Below are 22,877 nucleotides of genomic sequence, written 5' to 3' on the forward strand. Positions count from 1 at the left end.
GGAATGGATTGGTTATCTAAGCATCGCGCAGAGATAGTTTGTTCTGAGAAGATTGTTCGTATACCGCTGTCGACAGGCGAGATCCTACAGGTTCGTGGTGAGAAGCCTGCCGGTGGTCTCAGACTTATGTCTTGTTTTAAAGCACGGAAGTATCTTCGGAAGAACTATGTGGCTTTCTTAGCACATGTTACAGCAGATAAAGGCAAGGGTAAGACTATTTCAGATATTCCTGTCGTTCGGGAGTATTCTGAAGTTTTCCCGTAAGAGTTACCTGGTCTACCTCCAGCACGCCAAGTCGAGTTCTGTATTGATCTCGTACCTGGTGCAAATCCCATTGCCAGAGCTCCATACCGTCTTGCACCGTCGGAGATGCAAGAATTATCTAAACAGCTCCAGTAGCTCTCCGAGAAAGGTTTTGTCACACCCCAAAATCCACCTGCGGAGTACTACCGTTTGGAGGAGTGACTGACCAGGATCCAGCCACCAATCATATTGAACAAGCATATAGTAGTTATAAAATCTAACCAATACAATTGGTGTTCAGACAAAACATAGTTTAAGTTGCAAGCGGAAGCATAAGTTTTAAAATCAAAACACAAGTTCATTTGTTTCCAAGTTTAACATGGCACACAGCTATCCATGTCCCACAACGACTCTCTTCCATGCAAGCTCCAGCTAAGTACCTATGGTCCTGCAAAGCATGTAGTAACGAGTCAAAAACAAGTTGAGTGAGTTCACGGTTGGGTGTTCGTTTTAAGTTGTTTCGAAAACAGTTTTCCTTAATCTGGCATCCTGCCGTGGGGATTACCCCATAGTTAAAAGCGTGACTTGTTTATCCCAGTTACTCTGGCATTCCAGCCGTGGGGGCTACCCCGTGTTAGTTATCTGGCATTTTGGCCGTGGGGGCTACCCCATGTATACACTAGACTCGTTACCATATCGACTTCTGACTGTAGTCATGTTTATGTGCCTTGAAACTGTCAATGTCTATCATCATTGACGTGCCCCAGATCCATTAGTTCACGCCCGTCCTCTGCGGCACGGTGTGAGGTTTGTCAGACCTAAATAGCGCTATCTAACTAATGACCCGCTCGCCATTGGCCCGGCGATTAAGTCGATATAAAAGGAGGGACTTCGTGATAGAGTTTTGGTCTAGTACGAGTTATCTGTCCGTGAGGACGAGGAAATTACAAGCCTCCGCCATTGCTGTCCTACCCAAGGAGGACGAGGAATCTATGTTCCTTAACCCCATTCCCAACCCAGGGAATCCCATGCTTTGTAGAGGGTGTGAACTCACCTTGGTTTGCTCGGTAGATACACAGAAAAGTCAATCAAGTTGTAAGTGGTCAACTACGTCCTAACATAGATACCATTCAAGTCAGGTTTATATCCAAGTGGTGCACGCATGTTCTACACGTATACTAGCAAGTTGCATACAGGTATTATTCATGGCATACACGTATAAACATAGCGGTTTACGATAATACCTAGGAGTTGAACAGTAGTACGTATACAAGTAAGCAAAGCCCAAAAGTCCGGCCCAATCCTAAGCCCGTAGCAATGCAAGTCCAAACAGTGCATGACATACACAATTAACAATACACAGAAAAGCCCATATATTCGGCCCACTTACAGAGGCCCGTAATTATGCAAGTCCAGTCCAGCGAGTGTGCGTGCATGGTCTCGAGTCGAGACTATGCGGTCTCTAGTCGAGACTGTGCGGTCTCGAGTGTAGCTTACAAGATCTTGAGTCGCAACCGAGGTGGTTTCGGGTCATGCATGTATTGGCCTCGAGTCGCAACCGGACTCGCAAGCATGGTCTGGGTCACGATGTTTGTGTGCTGATCAAGTGTGGTCTCGAGTCGAGACTAGAGGTTCTCGACTCGTAACCTGTGTCGCAATCTATGTTCTCGAGTTATCATGTTTATGGTCTCGAGTCGGAATCAGGGGTCTCGACCCCCCCCCCCCCAGCAACTGCTGATTCTGCATAGTTGTACTATCCAATGAAATTCTAATATCATGCAACAGTGTGTACTATCCACTAAACATGTTTTCTTGTCTAACAATTTACTAAATTAGATCAAACAACTAGTTTTCAAATATTCAAGACACCTTCATATCATGTTCATGTTGTTCTTCATGTATTCAAGTAGTTCATGTCCTTTAGGGTTTTCATCATATTTAAAACACCTACATTAAACAAATTATCCAAACATGCCGCATATAGCTTAGTGTATCATCATCCGATTTATTCAAGAACATGTTTACATACACTTATTCATTTCTACACAACTTAATTCTCAAGTTAGCATGATCATCACTAATTCACCTCACTCTTCCTAACCATCTAAGAGTATGTGTTTTATACAAGAACATGTGCATTTTTCAATAAATAAACATCATTTAGCAACAAATAACCATCTTCTATCACACAACACCTTCATCATAGATTAAACAACACTCAAGCAAAACACCTATTATCATACAACCTCATTACACATCATTAATCCGAACTAGGAGCACATAGCGTGAATCACTAACCGGTTGTGAAGAGGCACCGAGAGGATGAATAAGATGGAGTGTCCGAGTGTTGATGATGAGCTTGACCGAGTCTCCTTGGTGATGCCGATTTGATCCGAGAGAGAGAGGAGAAGAGAGGTGATGTTTGATCTTTAGGGTTTAAGGTTTTTCTAGAGAGAGAGAGTGTGTGTAGGGGAGTGTGTGTGAGAGTGAGTGTGGGTTGCCCAAAGAATGGCAAAGTTGGCTATCCACCATGGTTATATACTTGTTCTAAGTTGGTGCACCCTAATGGGCTTTCGGATGAACTAAATGAGGTGCGTGGCCCAACCGGCCCATCTGTTGCACTGTTCACTCGAGACCGCATGGTCTCGAGTCGGGTCCTTGTGTCTCGGGTCATATAAATACACACATACATACAAGCATAGCACAAAATCACATAATAACATTCATTAAACCAACAAGTCAATTAGTCACACGTTCAAGCATGTTTCATCAGGATACTACGAAGGGTTCTAAATATCGAGTTCTCACATTATCCCCAAGTTGAAAGAAATTTCGTCCCTAAATTTGGTTGGCACTCACTGAGGAAGCTAGTTAAGTTGTGTGGTTTTCCCGATTTTCCTGGGGTGTCACATCCTCCCCCCGTTGATTTGGAATTTCGTCCCGAAATTCCGTAGCTTCAGCCTCAGTAGTGGTCGTGCTGTTTGCGAACAGTTGGGGATACTTTTGTTTCATCTGATCTTCGCGCTCCCAGGTGAACTCTGGGCCGCGACGTGAGTTCCAACGAACTCGAACGAGAGGTATTCTAGTGCTCTTGAGGACCTTAACATCCTGGTCCGTGATTTCAACTGGTTCCTCGACGAATCGTAACTGCTCGTCGATAGTGAGTTCCTTCAGAGGAACTATGTGGGTCTCATCTGACAGACACTTCTTCAGATTCGACACGTGAAAAACGTTGTGAACTGCACCGAGTTCTGCTGGTAAGTTTAGTCTGTAGGCCACCCTGCCTATCTTCTCAATGATTTCAAAAGGTCCAACGTATCGTGGGTTAAGTTTGCCTCGTTTACCAAAATGAACCACACCCTTCCAGGGTGAAACTTTGAGTAGTACCCGCTCCCCAACCTGGAGCTCAAGTGGTTTCCTGCCCTTATCGGCGTAGGCTTTCTGACGGTCACGAGCGGCCGCCATGCGTTGTCGTATTTGAGCAATCCGTTCAGTAGTGTCCACTACATGTTCTGGACCAGTTATCTGACTATCTCCCACCTCTGCCCAACAAAGAGGTGACCGGCATTTACGCCCGTACAATGCCTCAAACGGAGCAGCTTTAATGCTGGTGTGGTAGCTGTTATTGTACGAGAATTCCACAAGTGGCAGATGCTTTTCCCAGCTGTTGCCAAAGTCGATTACACATGCACGAAGCATGTCTTCTAAGGTCTGAATTGTGCGCTCGGACTGCCCGTCCGTCTGAGGGTGATACGCTGTGCTCATATCTAAACGTGAGCCAAAGGACTTGTGCATTGCTTGCCACAGCTCTGAAGTAAAACGTGCATCTCGATCAGAGATAATAGAGGTGGGCACCTCGTGCCTCGAAACAACTTCCTTGAGGTATATTTCCGCTAGAGTGGAGAATTTATCCGTTTCCTTGATCGCCAAGAAGTGTGCGGATTTTGTGAGTCGATCCACGATCACCCAAATAGTATCGTTTCCGCGCTGAGATCTAGGTAGGCCAGTAACGAAATCCATGGAAATCTGCTCCCATTTCCATTGTGGTATCTCTGGTTGCTGGAGTAGGCCTGAGGGTTTCTGATATTCTGTCTTGACTCGCGCACAAGTCAAACACTTGCTGACATAAGTTGCTATGTGGGCCTTCATGCTAGGCCACCAATACGTAGTTTTAATATCGTGGTACATCTTATCCGAACTAGGGTGTTCCGAGTAGCGAGACTTGTGTGCCTCATCCATCACAAGTTCTCGTAGGTTGCCATAGAGTGGAACCCAAATGCGTCCTGTTACGTAGTGAGCACCGTCTTCCTTCTGTTCTAAGCGTTGTCTTGAGCCGCGTAGGGCTTCAGCCCTGACGTTTCCTGGTTTCAGTGCTTCTATCTGAGCAGCTCGTATTTGAGAAGGGAGACTAGAATGGATCGTGAGTTGTAAAGCTCTCACGCGCTTAGGCGCAGTGTCCTTTCGACTGAGGGCGTCAACCACAACATTGGCCTTGCCCGGGTGGTACCTGATGGAGCACTCGTAGTCATTCAGTAGCTCGACCCATCGTCGTTGTCGCATATTCAGTTCTTTCTGTTTGAAGATGTGCTCGAGGCTCCTGTGGTCGGTGTATATGGCGCACTTGGTACCATACAGGTAATGCCGCCATAACTTAAGTGCAAAAACAACAGCTCCCAGCTCTAAGTCGTGTGTAGTGTAGTTCTTCTCGTGAACTTTGAGTTGTCGTGAGGCGTAGGCTATAACCTTATCTCGTTGCATCAATACACAACCAAGGCCTTGAATTGATGCGTCGCAGTAAACCACAAAATCGTCCGTGCCCTCTGGCAGTGGAAGAATAGGCGCACTACAAAGTCTATCCTTTAGGTGTTGAAAGGCTAACTCCTGTGCATTTCCCCAGCGATAAACAACGCCTTTCTGTGTTAATGAAGTGAGGGGCTGCGCGATCTTAGAAAAATCCTTAATGAATCTCCTGTAGTAACCTGCCAATCCCAAGAATTGGCGAGTTTCCTTCGGTGTGCGAGGTGCAGGCCAGTTCTTAATAGAGTCTACCTTGGATGGATCAACGTGGATCCCATCCTTGTTTACCACGTGGCATAGGAAATGGACCTCACGAAGCCAGAAGTCGCATTTCGAGAACTTTGCGTAAAGTTGTTCGGTTCGAAGGAGTTCCATAATAAGTCGTAGATGCTGCTCGTGTTCCTCCTGACTCTTAGAATAGATCAGGATGTCGTGGATGAAGACTATAACGAACTTGTCCAGATAAGGCTTGCACACTCAGTTCATCAAGTCCATGAAAACTGCAGGTGCGTTTGTCAGCCCAAACGGCATGACCAAAAACTCATAGTGCCCATAACGAGTTCTAAAGGCTGTCTTAGAGACATCCTCTTCCCGAACTCTCAGCTGGTGATATCCCGATCTCAAATCGATCTTTGAATAGTAGCTCGACCCCTGCAACTGGTCGAACAAGTCGTCAATACGTGGTAGAGGATAACGGTTCTTCACAGTCACCTTGTTGAGTTCACGATAGTCGATACACATTCTGAAGGTACCGTCTTTCTTCTTCACAAATAGCACGGGAGCTCCCCAGGGTGATGAGCTAGGACGAATAAAACCCTTATCCAAGAGTTCTTGTAGTTGCGTAGAGAGTTCTTCCAACTCTGATGGAGCTAAACGATAAGGTGCACGAGCTATAGGTGCAGCTCCAGGAGCTAGTTCAATCTGAAAGTCGACTTGGCGATGGGGCGGAAGACCAGGTAATTCCTCAGGGAATACCTCAGGATAGTCACATACAACTGGAAAATCTTCTATCCTCTTTTCTTTCTCTGAGGTGTCAGTAACGAGAGCCAAAACGGCAGTGTGGCCCTTTCGCAAGCACTTTTGGGCCTTAAGGAAAGAGATGACGTTTTCAACAGCACTCCTCTTGTCGCCACGAATTATGAGAGGTTCACAACCGGAACCAGGAATACGAACAATCTTCTCATTGCAAAGGATTTCTGCTCGGTGTTGGGATAACCAATCCATCCCAATGACAACGTCGAAACTACCCAAGACGATAGGAATGAGGTCAATAGTGAAGGTCTGGTTAGCGAGAATAAGTTTGCAACCTTTGACTACGTGTGAGGCCTCCAAACTCTTACCATTAGCTAGCTCTACAGTGTGCTTGTCGCTCAAAGGTGTTGGAATACGCTTAAGCATTTGACTAACTTCTAGTGACACATAGCTAGTATCGGCACCTGAATCAAATAAAACTGTAACATAAAAGTCGTCGAGGAGGAACTTACCCGTCACCACGTTGGGGTCATTCCTTGCTTCACCTTGGCCAATCACGAACACTCGCCCCCTGGCACCATTGTTGTTGTTGTGGTTCCCATTGTTACCGTTCCTCTGATTGTTGTTGTTGTTCTGGTTCTGGTTCAGTTGGGGACAATCTTTCTTGAAGTGGCCTTCAGCTCCACACTGAAAGCACCCTTTGTTGTTACCCTGTTGCTGTCGCTGATTCTATTGAGCTTGCTGATGATTCTGATTGGCGGGGTATAAGCTCCTGCAATCCTTTGAAGCGTGACCAGGCTTGTTGCACCGATGACAGTTGCCCCTGGTGCATGGCCCACTGTGGTGTAGGTTGCAGCGATTGCATTTGGGGTGATTCCCTTTCTACCCACCATGACTTTGACCACCAGACGACTGCTGACTGGGGCTCTTGTGGTCATCAGTATTTCTCTACTGAGGCTGAGATTGCACAGAAGTTGAACCCTTGCTTGAAGCTCCATCCCATTTCCTCTTGATGTCGCTAGGAGCACCCGAAGTAGCTGTAGCGCTTATACGCTTTGGTAGCCTGTTTTGTTCCACCGCCTGATCAATAAGACGGTGAGCCAACTGAACAACCTGCTGGATAGTGGCCAGGTTTGCTGAAGTCACATGACTTTGGATTTCTGGCACCAAGCCCTTGAGATATAGTTCAATTCGCTTAAATGGAGGGTCCACCATAGTAGGACACAATAAGGCAAGCTCATGCGATCTCTAAGTATACGCCTCAATTTCTGACCCCGTCATCTTGAGGTTGTAGAACTCGTCTTCCAGTTTATGAATGTCATCACGACTGCAGTATTCTTCCCTGATCATTTCCTTGAAAGTTTCCCATGGGGTGGCGTTGGCAGCAACCAACCCCAGCATTTGAACTTGAGCGTTCCACCACGTGAGGGCTAAACCTTCGAGAGTACCGGTAGCATATTTCACCCTGCGCGCTTCAGGGCATTCACACATTTCGAATACAGATTCTAGTTTCTCAAACCAGTGGAGAAGACCTACTGCTCCCTCAGTTCCGCTAAAAGTAGTGGGTCGGCAGTCCATAAAGGTCTTAAAGGTGCACACCGGTGGCTGAGCGTGTTGACCTAAGGTAGGTGAAAGAAAGACAGAGTTTAACACAAAGGTTGGTTCACGAGAGTAGGATCCTAAAGATCCTAGAATGAGTTCGGACTGCAGGATATACCTCCTGCGTATGCAGCTGCAAGTGCTGCGGCAACTCATTCGTTGATCAGAGCCGTCAACTGGGCTTGTGTCATGTTAACGCGTCCAGACATGATCTTCATATCAAGAGTAACATGAGTGAGAGAGGTTCGCGAAAGTGCGATGGCAGAAGCGAGTAAACATACGCGTGTTCAAGCAAAAGTAGTTACACTAATCAAGCATACCATGGGCAACGTACTATGTAACTAACAAGTAGGCAATATACACAGATCATATCACCTAGAATGTCGAGCCTTGCATGTGGAGTGAAGCGTCGTTGTGGACCGTTGAGCACTGCACAGGTTATAGTCTGGTTTTAACAAAAACGTTTCTCCTTTATTAAAACCAAGTTCACTATAACCAATGGCTCTGATACCAATCTGTCACAACCCCAAAATCCACCTGCGGAGTACTACCGCTTGGAGGAATGACTGACCAGGATCCAGCCACCAATCATATTGAACAAGCATATAAGTAGTTATAAAATCTAACCAATACAATTGGTGTTCAGACAAAACATAGTTTAAGTTGCAAGCGGAAGCATAAGTTTTAAAATCAAAACACAAGTTCATTTTTTTCCAAGTTTAACATGGCACGTAGCTATCCATGTCTCACAACGACTCTCTTCCATGCAAGCTCCAGCTAAGTACCTATGGTCCTGCAAAGCATGTAGTAACGAGTCAACAACAAGTTGAGTGAGTTCACGGTTGGGTGTTCGTTTTAAGTTGTTTCGAAAACAGTTTTCCTTTATCTGTCATCCTGCCGTGGGGATTACCCCATAGTTAAAAGCGTGACTTGTTTATCCCGGTTACTCTGGCATTCCAGCCGTGGGCGCTACCCCGTGTTAGTTATCTGGCATTTCGGTCGTGGGGGCTACCCCATGTATACACTAGACTCGTTACCATATCGACTGCTGACTGTAGTCATGTTTATGTGCCTTGAAACTGTCAATGTCTATCATCATTGACGTGCCCCAGATCCATTAGTTCACGCCCGTCCTCTGCGGCACGGTGTGAGGTTTGTTAGACCTAAATAGCGCTATCTAACTAATGACCCGCTCGCCATTGGCCCGGCGATTAAGTCGATATAAAAGGAGGGACTTCGTGATAGAGTTTTGGTCTAGTACGAGTTATCTGTCCGTGAGGACGAGTAAATTACATTCCTGCGCCATTGCTGTCCTACCCAAGGAGTACGAGGAATCTACGTTCCTTAACCCCATTCCCAACCCAGGGAATCCCATGCTTTGTAGAGGGTGTGAACTCACCTTGGTTTGCTCGGTAGATACACAGAAAAGTCAATCAAGTTGTAAGTGGTCAACTACGTCCTAACATAGATACCATTCAAGTCAGGTTTATATTCAAGTGGTGCACGCATGTTCTACACGTATACTAGCAAGTTGCATACAGGTATTATTCATGGCATACACGTATAAACATAGCGGTTTACGATAATACCTACGAGTTGAACAGTAGTACGTATACAAGTAAGCAAAGCCCAAAAGTCCGGCCCAATCCTAAGCCTGTAGCAATGCAGGTCCAAACAGTGCATGACATACACAATTAACAATACAAAGAAAAGCCCATATATTCGGCCCACTTACATAGGCCCGTAATTATGCAAGTCCAGTCCAGCGAGTGTGCGTGCATGGTCTCGAGTCGAGACTATGCGGTCTCTAGTCGAGACTGTGCGGTCTTGAGTGTAGCTTACAAGATCTTGAGTCGCAACCGAGGTGGTTTCGGGTCATGCATGTATTGGTCTCGAGTCGCAACCGGACTCACAAGCATGGTCTCGGGTCACGATGTTTGTGTGCTGATCAAGTGTGGTCTCGAGTCGAGACTAGAGGTTCTCGACTCGCAACCTGTGTCGTAATCTATCTTCTCGAGTTATCATGTTTATGGTCTCGAGTCGGAATCAGGGGTCTCGACCCCCCAGCAACTGCTGATTCTACACAGTTGTACTATCCAATGAAATTCTAATATCATGCAACAGTGTGTACTATCCACTAAACATGTTTTCTTGTCTAACAATTTACTAAATTGGATCAAACAACTAGTTTTCAAATATTCAAGACACCTTCATATCATGTTCATGTTGTTGTTCATGTATTCTGTAACATTCCCAAATTTTCTATTTATATAAAATATATAAAAACTTATGTTACTAAAAGGAAGCATCCTGGGTAAATTGACTAATGGAAATATGAGGTATCTTGGGCAAGCGTAGGAACCATTTAATAATTAAATTATAAAAAATACATCATATTTAAACCTACTGTGTTTTTAATGAAACTTGGTTCAAAATGTAGATAAAATTATTCTCGTTCTAATGACATAATTATTAATTTATAAAACGTCATATTTTAGAAGTTATAGGCGCCAAATGAGTAAAGTAGTAAATTAATTATAATATATATTAATTAAATAAAACAAAATCTAAAACATAAATTGAATGGCAACGTGTAGGATAAGATCAGATGATTCCTTAACCTATAAGTCAAAATTCAAGTATAAAAGAAAACGTAGGAGGGCATTTCCATCGGACCATTTTCTTTCCCTCGTTCCCTCTATGCTCATATCAGTATCCCATTTTATTTAAATATTTCACCCCTAAATCCTACAAAGCACTGCCCCATTTTAAATAAATAATATAATATACAATAAATGGATAGTTAAGTTTTGATACTTTATGGTTCAACCCACTAGTTAAAAAAAAAATCCCATGAGTCCAGAAAGTTCATATTTTGAGTAATTTATTTCCCTAAACTTTTTAATTGACTGAAATTTATTTCAATATACTACTTTTATAAAAGAATAAAATAAAGTCATAAGCTGGATGATTGGTACCATCAGATGTATAGTTATTATTTTATATATGTGTATATATTCCGTAAGTTTAATATTAACTAGAGATTTGAAATTTTATACACATATATACATATAACCAATAGAATTTCTTGATGGTATACCCAATATAATATCTTCTGTGAGATAAACATAAGAAGAAATGTCATTGCAATTCATACGAAAATATGAAGTTATTATAAGAATAAACCATTAAACTTACTATGTTTTAAAATGTCATCTGTCTCAATGAAATATTCCTTGTAACAGAATTTAAGATTATATATGCATAAATAAAGTTAGCTGTAAGCATACTTATTACATTAAATCTAGCTATAGTATCAATGGAGACAATGATATATTTAAAACTCTATTCTCCAACCAAAGGAAAACCACAACCATAATAATATCTATGCTTAAATGAAAGAGTTGGGATATTGATATTCATTGGTAACAACCAGGATAGTATTTAGACTTGAACCTAAGAAGGATGCCTTAGTATATAGCTTTGAGATAAGCCAATTACTTGCATAGATAAAGTGTGATGGTTATTGGTATCCCGTGAGGATGATGACTAGAACAGTGCCTGTATGATAAATAAGCGGTAACAACTGGCCACTGTTATTTCTTGTTTATTGATACTACTCGGTTCTAGAATATGATCCATCATGAGAATACTGATTTCCTTGTTTCTTGATGCAAACTATAATAAACGATGTACTTTCAAAATCCTGATTTGAGAGAAGTCTATTTATGGGAAATACCATGATAATTACCTCTCCGGTAAAACTGGGCATTGGTGCGGTAGACTCTCCAGCTTGTCCGGGTGAGATGGGGTTACCTCTCCGGCAAGACCGGGTAAGATGGGGTATGTGTTATAAGAATGGAATTCCCTAAATAGTACCATGACCTGATGTCTGACTTGTGAGTCTGTTTACATTATGAATAATGTGCATACTACAATATAAGAAATATTATATAAACATGTATGCCTATGAGGAAGTCCAGAGACTATATTGATTGACAATTAGGAATAAATCATGAACAAGTATGTCAATGATAATTTTAGATTTATTTATTAGGAATCTATCGTATACGTCTCTAAATTCCGATATCAAACACTATTTCGTTTGATCATCCGTCTCAAAATTCGCGCGACAAAATGAACACAGGAACCCTATAAGTTGGGACGTCATGGAAAGTAGAAGATTTCCCTCTGAAATTATTAAATGCATTAGGAAGCCTGTAACCAAAAGTTGTGCTAAGACACAAAACATCTAAAAACTTATAGAGAGTCGTTTTACCTTTATTAAGAGTTCTTAAGAAGATAAGAGTAACCACGACTAGATATACTTACAAGAACTCTCTTCCCCATGATCCTACTAAGGTTTACCATTCGGAACCCTTAAACTTATTTGAAATAATAGGAATACATACCTAACTGATAAATCTTTAGTTGTACCTCTTTAAAATTATAGAGGTAAATGAAGAATTTAAATCCATTAAAAGATTACACAATTTAAAAGTAAGAATCTCAAAGTATAGAAAATAGTTCTGGTCAAAGTAAGGTGAAATTCCAAACAAAGACCAGAATATACCTTGAAACTAAACTAACTAAAAATATTTATCCATATTTCGTGGAATCTCGAGGATGAGATTTAAAACAAGGTGGAGAGGATGTAACATTCCCAAATTTTCTATTTATATAAAATATATAAAAACTTATGTTACTAAAAGGATGCATCATGGGTAAATTGACCAATGGAAATATGAGGTATCTTGGGCAAGCGTAGGAACCATTTAATAATTAAATTATAAAAAATACATTATATTTAAACCTACTGTGTTTTTAATGAAACTTGGTTCAAAATGTAGATAAAATTATTCTCGTTCTAATGACATAATTATTAATTTATAAAACGTCATATTTTAGAAGTTATAGGCGCCAAATGAGTAAAGCAGTAAATTAATTATAATATATATTAATTAAATAAAACAAAATCTAAGACATAAATTGAATGGCAACGTGTAGGATAAGATCAGATGATTCCTTAACATATAAGTCAAAATTCAAGTATAAAAGAAAACATAGGAGGGCATTTCCATCGGACCATTTTCTTTCCCTCGTTCCCTCTATGCTCATATCAGTATCCCATTTTATTTAAATATTTCACCCCTAAATCCTACAAAGCACTGCCCCATTTTAAGTGTTGTAGCCCCTGATCACTGATACCCTGTCCAAGTGACGTAGGGCCCCGTAACGTATGTCAAGGCGCTGCCTAAATTTGTTGGGGTTCTGTCTCGTGACGTAGGGATAAAAGTAGAATTGGGTTACTATACTTAATGTGAGCGCATTATATATTTTATTAAATAATCCAGGAGTTGTACCCAAAATATAACAACCCTCCTAAAACGCCCCTGACACCCTACACTTTCTAAAATACACCCCGTATGTGAAAACCGAGTCCGAAATACAATATATTATTAAAAATAATCAAAAACAAGAAAATATAAGTTTAGGCGGGCCGCGACAACCCTCCCCTTAGTTTACGCGGGTCGTATTAAGGTGTAACCGGATTCCTTTAATTTCATTAGTTCAGGCGGGCCGCGTAAGCTACCCGTTAAGTTCACGCGGGCCGCGAGAGGTTCAAAAGGTGGCGCAGCCCGGTGCGGCCACGTGGCCCAACACCCGGCAAACCTAGTGAATGACTCAGCACAGCTACGCGTTGACCCAGCTTTGACGCGGGCCGCGTAAGCTTTGTGCTTATATTACGCGGGCTGCGAGAGACCCAGGTTCAGGCACTATATAAAGGAGGCATCAGCTGTCCATTTCAATTCGTTCACAATTCATTCTCACTCTCAAAATTCTGAATTAGAGTTATTATACACGGGTATAATACCCCCCTAATTAGCGAAGCTCTGCCTCGCTGTAACTATCATAACCCCTGCATACGTATTAGATACTCTGCCCGATTGATTTAGGGTTCCGTAACGGCTGTCGTGGTTCTGCCCGACGTAGTCGTTGGAATGCCGTCTCGGGGAGGGTATTACTAATGTTAAAATGGGTTATTATACTAACGCGTGTGCATTGTTTATTCAACTAGATTATAACCAGGAAGCCACAAAGGAAATACCTAAAATAGCAATGTGAGTAATCTCCTTTTTGTTAACAGTTTTTACAAAACCTTAACCTTTTTACAATGCAATTTAGCAATGATTGAGTCTTTGTAATTCTACAATTACTGCCGGTATGTTGGGGTTTTGTATACAAAATTTGAGTAACGTTACCATTGGACGAAGAGTTAGCCAATGTGTAATATGACCCTCAGTCAGACTTGACACTACTGAATGAGTAATTGGGTAGATATAAACATTGTAATCGCCCTCAATACTGTTTAAATTGATAACACTTTTCTTGATTAAACTGGGATTCACTCACCAGTATTTCTTGCTGATAAAATGTTTTTAAAACGCGTTTCAGATAACACAATGTGAAAGCCAAAAAGAATAAAGCCAGCTGGAGAGCACTGAAGGCTTGGAAAAATGTGGCTATAAAAGTTACCTAAAAGACGATGTTTTAAATTCAATAAAATAAGGTTTATCCTTACAAACATGTTGTAATAAGAAACTTGGGTTTTCCCATGTGATTATAAATTTAAAAATATGGTGGTTTTACTCTGATAATATTTTTCCTAACTACGGTCTTGATGAAAATTTCCGCTGCCAAATAAATAAATAATGTGATACCACCGCAACTGGTTCACGGCCGTCCGTTCCCGGGAACTAGGGATCGAGGGTTGTGACATATTCAAGTAGTTCATGTCCTTTAGGGTTTTCATCATATTTAAAACACCTACATTAAACAAATTACCCAAACATGCCGCCTATAGCTTAGTGTATCATCATCCGATTTATTCAAGAACATGTTTACATACACTTATTCATTTCTACACAATTTAATTGTCAAGTTAGCATGATCATCGCTAATTCACCTCACTCTTCCTAACCATCTAAGAGTACGTGTGTTATACAAGAACATGTGCATTTTTCAATAAATAAACATCATTTAGCAACAAATAACCATCTTCTATCACACAACACCTTCATCATAGATTAAACAACACTCAAGCAAAACACCTATTATCATACAACCTCATTACACATCATTAATCCGAACTAGGAGCACATAGCGTGAATCACTAACCGGTTGTGAAGAGCCACCGAGAGGATGAATAAGATGGAGTGTCCGAGTGTTGATGATGAGCTTGACCGAGTCTCCTTGGTGATGCGGATTTGATCCGAGAGAGAGAGAGGAGAAGAGAGGTGATGTTTGATCTTTAGGGTTTAAGGTTTTTCTAGAGAGAGAGAGAGTGTAGGGGAGTGTGTGTGAGAGTGAGTGTGGGTTGCCCAAAGAATGGTAAAGTTGGCTATCCACCATGGTTATATACTTGTTCTAAGTTGGTGCACCCTAATGGGCTTTCGGGTGAACTAAATGAGGTGCGTGGCCCAACCGACCCATCTGTTGCACTGTTCACTCGAGACCGCATGGTCTCGAGTCGGGTCCTTGTGTCTCGGGTCATATAAATACACACATACATACAAGCATAGCACAAAATCACATAATAACATTCATTAAACCAACAAGTCAATTAGTCACACGTTCGAGCATGTTTCATCAGGATACTACGAAGGGTTCTAAATATCGAGTTGTCACATAACAGAGGTATTAGCATCAGACCCAGTCACTTGTGGTGGTATACTCACAGTAATGGGTGATTTAGAGGAACTGGTTTTTGTCTGTGCAATAACAACTGCATGCAACAGGGGTATTATTGATTGTGGCAATATGATTGGTGAGGGTATGGGTGTTGAAAGAGACATGTCCTTGGGATCAGGACTTTGGAAGATGGAACCGAGTGGATCCAGAGCTTCATATTGTGGTGTCCCTGTGCTTACAACCTGATCCTTTTGTGAGGATGCAGGAGGAGTTTAAGGCTGGGGTTGAGATCTTTCTTCCAACTGCTGTGAGGAAGTAGCAGCAGTGGTTATTGGTGACTTTTGTGCTGTCACTGCCATTGTCTCTGGGATCTCATCTTCCAGAGATGCCTTTGATTTGGGTTTGGTGGGTTTTCTGGATGTTTTTCTTTTTGTCTTTTTGGTGGCAGGTGTTGGTTTCAAAGTAGTGGGTGTGCTGTTTGATCTCCTGGAGCAGTGGGCTCAGCAGCAGATACCTGAGGAGCAGTTTCACCTGCTAAATTCTGCTCAGGCACCTCTGCTTTTGTTTTTATTGGTGCTAACATTCTAGAGAATGTTTCAGGTGTTAAACCATTTATTTTAAAAGGAGCACCTTGTTTGGGCAATTCTGCGCCTTCCTTTACAAATTTTTGTTCAAAATAATAGCTTAAAAATCTTGGAAAGAGCAGAAAAGCTTTATTGTCAACATTTTTTACCATATCATTAAAAATTTACTGGGAATAATTGTAATTTTTATTATTTAAAATAGCATATCCCAGACATTGAATTTTTAATGGTATTTCATTGAAAGATGTTGTTTTATTTGAAGCATACATCAAAAGTGTGTGAAATAAAAATCTGGGTGCAGAAGGAAAATAGCCTTTTTGTAAGGTATCCTTTTTAGGTTGTTCTGCATATCCCCTGTTCAGAAAATCATTTTTCAACTCGTCTTTTGAGAAAGAAGTTTTACCTTTCTGATCATCGAGTTTAAAAACCTCTGAAATAGATTGTGGAGTTACTTGGATGGTTTTACCCTTTATTGAGGAGTTTATGGCTTTGATGACATCACCTTGTTTCTCAAGAGTGGCATTTTTCTAGAACTCTCTCTGGGTTTCTTGGTAGATGGGAGCATTTGTTGTTATCAAAGTTTTATACTTTGATGCAGATATAGTGTCTATGATGGAATTGAAAGTGTCGTCGGTTGTGGGTTTTGTGAGTATTCCCAAATAGTTGTGAGGGGCTTTGAATGGTATTTCACCTGGTTCGACAGCCATTTGAGTGGCATCTGTTGGGGTGGAAGAAGAAGATGGTTTTGATTTTGACTTCGATTTTGGTTTCGTCATTTTTTATGAAGAAGATCGAAGAAGATTTTTGGAGTTATGAGAGGGAAACTGCTTTGTGAAGAGAACTTTTGGAATTCAATTCGACAGTAAAACCCTGTTTTGGTGTTAGGGCAGGGTTTTATTTAAGAAAAAGGTGAATGCTGATGTGGGAGCGGTTATAATGATCTGACGGCTAAAAACTGACCACGTGCCAACCCCTGATGTAATGGTAAATAATGGAGGACAGTTGTTTTGACAACTACTGATGGAACAATCATCAGTAGTTACAAAGGTAATGAAAAGAAACAATGGATGTATCAGTGGATGGAGCAATGATTTTAAACTTGGAGAAGCAGAGGTTAACTCTCAGCAGTGGACAGGCTTTAGAGAACAGATGTTGAGGCACAAGAGCATTTTAGGTACAACAGTGGTATGGAAGCATATATTTAACAACTGTTTGTGCGGCAGTGCTTTGACTTTTGACAAATAGTTTTAGCACCTGCTTGTCCAGATGTAGGAATCGATTTTGTCTTGTGAAAGCACAATATCTTATCTATCATCTGTTGAGTACCAGAAATTTTGTTCAAGGTTTTGCCATCTGTCTATTATTTCAGACAGTGACTTAGCATCCCAGATAATGAAAACATTTCTACTACAGCTACTCATTTTGTGTCTAATTACTTGAACTAAAACATGAGTATCTCAGTAGTTTACAATCAATTTTTGATCTGTTGAAAACCAAACTTAAGCTTAACATGACCTTGATATGTGTGTCATTTCCTTTTGATTAGATTTAAGTATAATAATTTCACACAAAAAATAAGGAAACTACATCCTGACCAGAGATGAACTTTTACTATCAAAAATGAGTAAAAGAACAAAATGTATTCTATAAAAAAAGTAAAACATATCTGGTTTTATTTAGAGGAAAACACCTTAAGGAAAAAATTAAAGGATGTTTTGAAGATAATCAAAAGGATTCGACAGTTTTTCAAGTACGTTCATGATCATATCATTCTCAAGTCATTTTGACCACTGTTTGGGGTCATACAATTGATTGTAAATTCCTTCTTAAGCACAATCACTGGAGATGCCATTGTTACCAGAACAATTCCTGTATTGATGAATGCACACAGTTGCATAATGACCACTGATGACCTAACTTTTAACCTCAAGAGTGTTTTATGCTTATACTCTTTTCTTTCGATTTCACAAGTTTTGAGATAAACACACTTTGAGATTTGTTCATTTTCCTTTTCCCTTTTTACCCCTTTTATTCATATGTTCAGAAATACTCACTAGGAGATTATATTTTGAACATACTTTGTCCAGAATCACTTTGGACTAATGTTCTGAGAGATCTGACCACATTTGTGCATGTTTTATTATAGATCTCACATTACATATGATTAGGACTGTTTTGACACCTTATTTTCTTAATTTGTTTTGACAAAGTTGATTTGGTCCTTTTGAGGATTCTCAACCTGCCTTTGAGCGCATAGGAAATTCTGACTAAAGCTTTATTTCCCTCTTTCATGTTAGCAGAGCATCTGTGTTTAGATGAACATAGATTTTTGCTAATCTGAGGTACATGCTTTAGTATTTTAGTGAAAATATCACAAATGTTAAAGCAACAATTGAAATCAATTTTGAAAATGTTGAACGATCCCATAATTTATCAGATATTTTGCAGATCTGAAAACTATGAGTGTTTTGTGAATGAAATCATTTGTTGCTTAAAATTTGTGTGTCATATGACATCTTGGTTGATTTACAGAGTTTCTGAATAACCATTTTGATCATGATTCACCCGTTACTCTGTTTTTTCAACTGAATACAACCATCCTTAGTATCAATGAATTGTGAGCTGAACTGTTATGTCAAATTGATTGTTAGATCGAATTTGACTGTTCAGGCTCTGATACCAATTGTTAGGATCAGAGGCTGTCATGATTGTGTTTGTTTGCATAAAATGAATAATAAGTGCAGCGGAAATGAGTAGCAAACTTTGTAAACACAATCAAAGGAGAATATAGTTTGATAAACAATTGCTTTTTCATATTAAGTCAAAAGATTACATAAAAGCAAAAGATTACAGTGCAAGCTTACAAACTAAACTCCCCCTCAGCCTGATACTCCAGAGTTGGTTGCACAAGATGAAAGGATTGAATTGAGGAGGACAACTCGCTCAAAACGAATCAAATATGACAGTACAGAATATTGTCATATTTATAAGCAAACCAAACTACTGATGTACCTCAGCTGACGTCACCATGATAGTGACATCTAACGACCTAACAAACTATAAACACTGACCTATACAAACTACTGATGTCTAAACAACTGATTGATAATGCAATACAAAACAAGTCTAACACTGTTCACGTTCCACTGTTATAGCCTAAGTACTGATTACTTGAACATCAGTGCTTTCTTCAAAAGGTGATCAGTCTTTGAATGAGCACTGCTTGAATCTTCAGCAGTACTTATAGATAGCAGTAGATAGAGCTCAGTGTTTGTCTTCAGCAGTCTTTAGGAATATCATCAGTGTTTGGTTCATTAGTTGTTGTAGTTGAGCAGCACTTAAGGTTTATCAACTGTTAGAATACCACTGTCAAGGGGAGAGCAAAGAGTAAACTGCTGCTTATTGATAGTCCACTGATGAGATCCGCTTTTGGCTTTACATTATCTGTTCCTCTGTTAGGGTTCAATCCCAACACATTTCATAATCACCATGACTAAGTTTCACACAATTCTCCTCATTCATTTCTCTAAAAAACTTATAAGCATTGATCCAATATAATACTGTAATATATATGTCGTGCAACTTCGAGTAATACTGTGATATGTCATTGAACTTCGACTAAAAGCCTAATCCTTGTGTTTCTTGATTTTACCACAGGTAGAAAATTCAAATGATTTTACAACAAATCATCATTCTGTAACAGCTGGGACTTCTTTTTTTAGCAATTTTTAGTCAGCCTTTTTATTTACTTCATCTAGGGATGTGAATTTCTGACGCGACCCGAAAACACGACCCGAACCTAACATGAAATTTGTGGGTTTATGGTTAGTCTAAACGGGTTCGGGTCAGTTTCAGGTTGAACCCATGAACCCGTTTAGGTTGATGGGTTGGGTTTGGGTCAACTTGGTCGGGTTGGGGGGTTGACCCGTTTAACACATTTATATTATATTAATTTTTTTACAATATATGTTATGTCATAATTTAATTTGAGTGTGTATTTTATGCAGTGTTGTAAAAGTCGCTAGGCGGTCCCTAGTCGGCCGACTGGGGAGCTGGGAGTAATCGGAGTACTCGGAGAGTACTCGGGGAGTACGCGGACATGGTAAATATAAAGAAAATTAATTATTATATATTATTTATGTGTTAAAAAAAGCATTATTCATGTCAACTGAGTATAATTTAAAATGAAACATGTTTAAAGTTCAAATATTCTGAATACAAGTCCGACTAGTCTGAGTACAAGGCCGAGTAGTCCGAGTATGCCGATTTTGATCGAGTTTGACCGACTAAAAGTCAACAAACCACGTTGACCGCCTAGACCGACTAGGCCGAATACGTCCGACTACGTCTGACTAGGCGCCGACTAGGCCGACTAGGCACCGAGTACTCCCGAGTAATCCGGAGGCCGACTAATTGAGACTGCCTAGGAGGAAGTCGCCTCGGAGGGGGTCCGAGGACCGAGTACTCGCCGAGTACTCGGCCGAGTAATCCGACTTTTACAACACTGATTTTATGTCATAATTATAACTTAAAAAGAGAAATTAACATGAGATTTTATAATTTAAATATAATTGAGGTATATACATTAGTGATTTGTAAGTAACTTTTAATTTTAATATGTTAGTTTCATAAAAAAAAATTAAAAAATTCGGGTTGAACGCGTCGTGTTCGGGTCAAAACACAAAACTTCGGGTCGTGTTCGGGTTAATATGTATGATTCGATTTTCGGGTTCGGGTTCGGGTTCGTGAAATAATTTCGGGTTCGGGTCGGGTTGAACCCACCAACCCGCAAACACGACCCGTTTAGCACCCCTAACTTCATCCCAACATTTTATCACATGAAAGTGTTCTTTTATGGTTTACCTAACCTCATCTTAACAACCACGGTTTCATCCAAATGCCCAAATCAATATTCAAAAAACACGCAATATTAATACAAATACAAATCCAACCATCTAATTTAATCGAAGTGATGAAACGAAAAAAGTAGAAAAGATTTACCTGTATAAAGCGGAGCGACCAAAATTCCGCCTAGTGAATTTTGCAGTGTGTTCTAAGCTTCTGCATACGTTGGGTAGTAAAGCAACTGCCAAAAATTTAATATTAGAAGAAGCGTTTTGAATGTGTGAAATAGTACTAACTACTAATTATTAACTAACATCTAAGGCGAAGATTTTAGGTGACAAAAGTGAGGTAGTAAATGAAATAGATGAAATCTTTTGTTGCGATTACTGATTGAAGCCAAATTTGCACCTCATGCAAATTCCATGCCCGTGGTTCTTACAAATGAATATTATAAGATCAATAAGATAATTATATAATGAGCACTAAAACATTACCCCACAGTGAGTATAATGACAAGCATGCGGTCCCCATAAATGACAGTCGGTACGCCCTATTACAAAGGCTTTTAGGTATGAGTGGAAACATAGCAAGCACAGCCACAACAAGAACCTGCACAAGCAAGAATTTTTTAAGTTCTGTTATCAATTTCAATTCTAAAATGTCATCTACTTATATATTATATACGCCTATAAATGAGTAGTAATAAGAATAATCGGAGTTTTCAATATAAAGCGTCATACGGTTGAAGCGATAAAACCTATAGTTATAAATGTTACCTCGCTATTTCGGGAGAAGTGGTTGGTGAAGAATGCGGACGGTGGTTCGACGGAGAGTCAAAGGGCGGTTGTAACCGGAACTGACAGACGGTGGTGGTTCAACGGAGAGTCAAACCCAGCGAGATTTCTCTTCCGTACACCACCAACAGTCGCTAATCTACACCTTCACCCACGCCCACCGCATGACCACCTCTAACCTTGTTATCGGCTTCCATCTCACCCGTTATCGCCGTTAATGGACCATATTGGGCAATCACAGTTCACCCTTTATCGCAGTCAATGTAACCGATCCACCACCAACAGCCCCCGACCACCACCACCGTTCTGCCGATTGTTTATCAATGTAGATATAAAGGGAGTTGATTGCTGGGGCTATTAATGTTCAAAATTTAGGGTTTGTGTGTGTTTGAAACATAGAGTGAGAAAGGGACGGAGAATATGTTTGGATATTGTGTTTGGGCTGATTGGATATCTATACAAGAGGGAAAGTTGAAAATTTCAATTTTGGTAGGAGGGAGTCAACTAAAATTATTATTTATATTTAATTAAACTTTGATTATTAACGATAACTAGATATACATATTGGCACGAGGGAGTCAAATGGAGTGCAGACGAACCCAACGGCTCGCAAGCTACTCGAGATCGACTTAAGAAAACTCTTGAAATAAGCTGAGCCTTATCGAGCTCAAGCCAAGCTTAAGCCTAAAATAAAACTCGTTTGTTTATCGAGCCCGAGATCGAGCCTCGCATGTGAAGCTCGTTAGGCTCGTCGAGCCTTATTGAAAACGAGCCGAATCGATCCAAGCTTATTTAAACTTGTTTACAAGCTGACCTCGAACCTAAAAATAAGCTTATTTAGTAAACGAGCCCGAGCTCGTGAGCCTAAAAATTCTATTATTTATATTATTTTTATTTAATACATTAATTAAAAGATAATATACGAGTCGGGCCCGAGTCGGGCTCGCGCTTGAGAAAATAGAAATGAGCCGAGCTTGAACTTTGAAAACAAAGCTAAAATAGAGATATTTTGATGTACTATTGTTCATTGTGATCCATTAAGGCTCAATATGGTCCATTAACACATATATGATCTACTATTGTTCATCGTTATCTATTAAGGCCCAATTTTCTCCATTAAAGCATGTATGATCTATTATTGTTCATTGTGATCCACTAAGATATGTATGATCTAACATTGTCCATTGTGATCCATTAAGGCCCAATATGGTCCATTTACACGTATATGATCTACTATTGTCCATTGTGATTCATTAAGGTACATTATGGTCCATCAAAACATTTATGATCTACTATTGTTCATCGTGATTCATTTAGGCCCAATATAGTCCATTAAAACATGTATGATCCA

General features: G+C 40.3%; 1 long non-coding RNA gene across 1 annotated transcript; it reads right to left on the reverse strand.

The window, feature by feature from the left end:
• Positions 1-20,400: 20,400 nt before the first annotated feature.
• On the reverse strand, positions 20,401-21,926 carry LOC110907225. Its single transcript, XR_002573933.2, has 3 exons — positions 21,509-21,926; positions 21,227-21,341; positions 20,401-20,973 (listed from the first exon to the last, which is right to left on the reverse strand). It is a non-coding gene; the product is annotated as an uncharacterized LOC110907225 (long non-coding RNA).
• Between the last annotated feature and the right edge of the window lie 951 nt (positions 21,927-22,877).

This window comes from Helianthus annuus, chromosome 2, assembly GCF_002127325.2.
Source record: "Helianthus annuus cultivar XRQ/B chromosome 2, HanXRQr2.0-SUNRISE, whole genome shotgun sequence".
Classification (NCBI taxonomy): domain Eukaryota; kingdom Viridiplantae; phylum Streptophyta; class Magnoliopsida; order Asterales; family Asteraceae; genus Helianthus; species Helianthus annuus.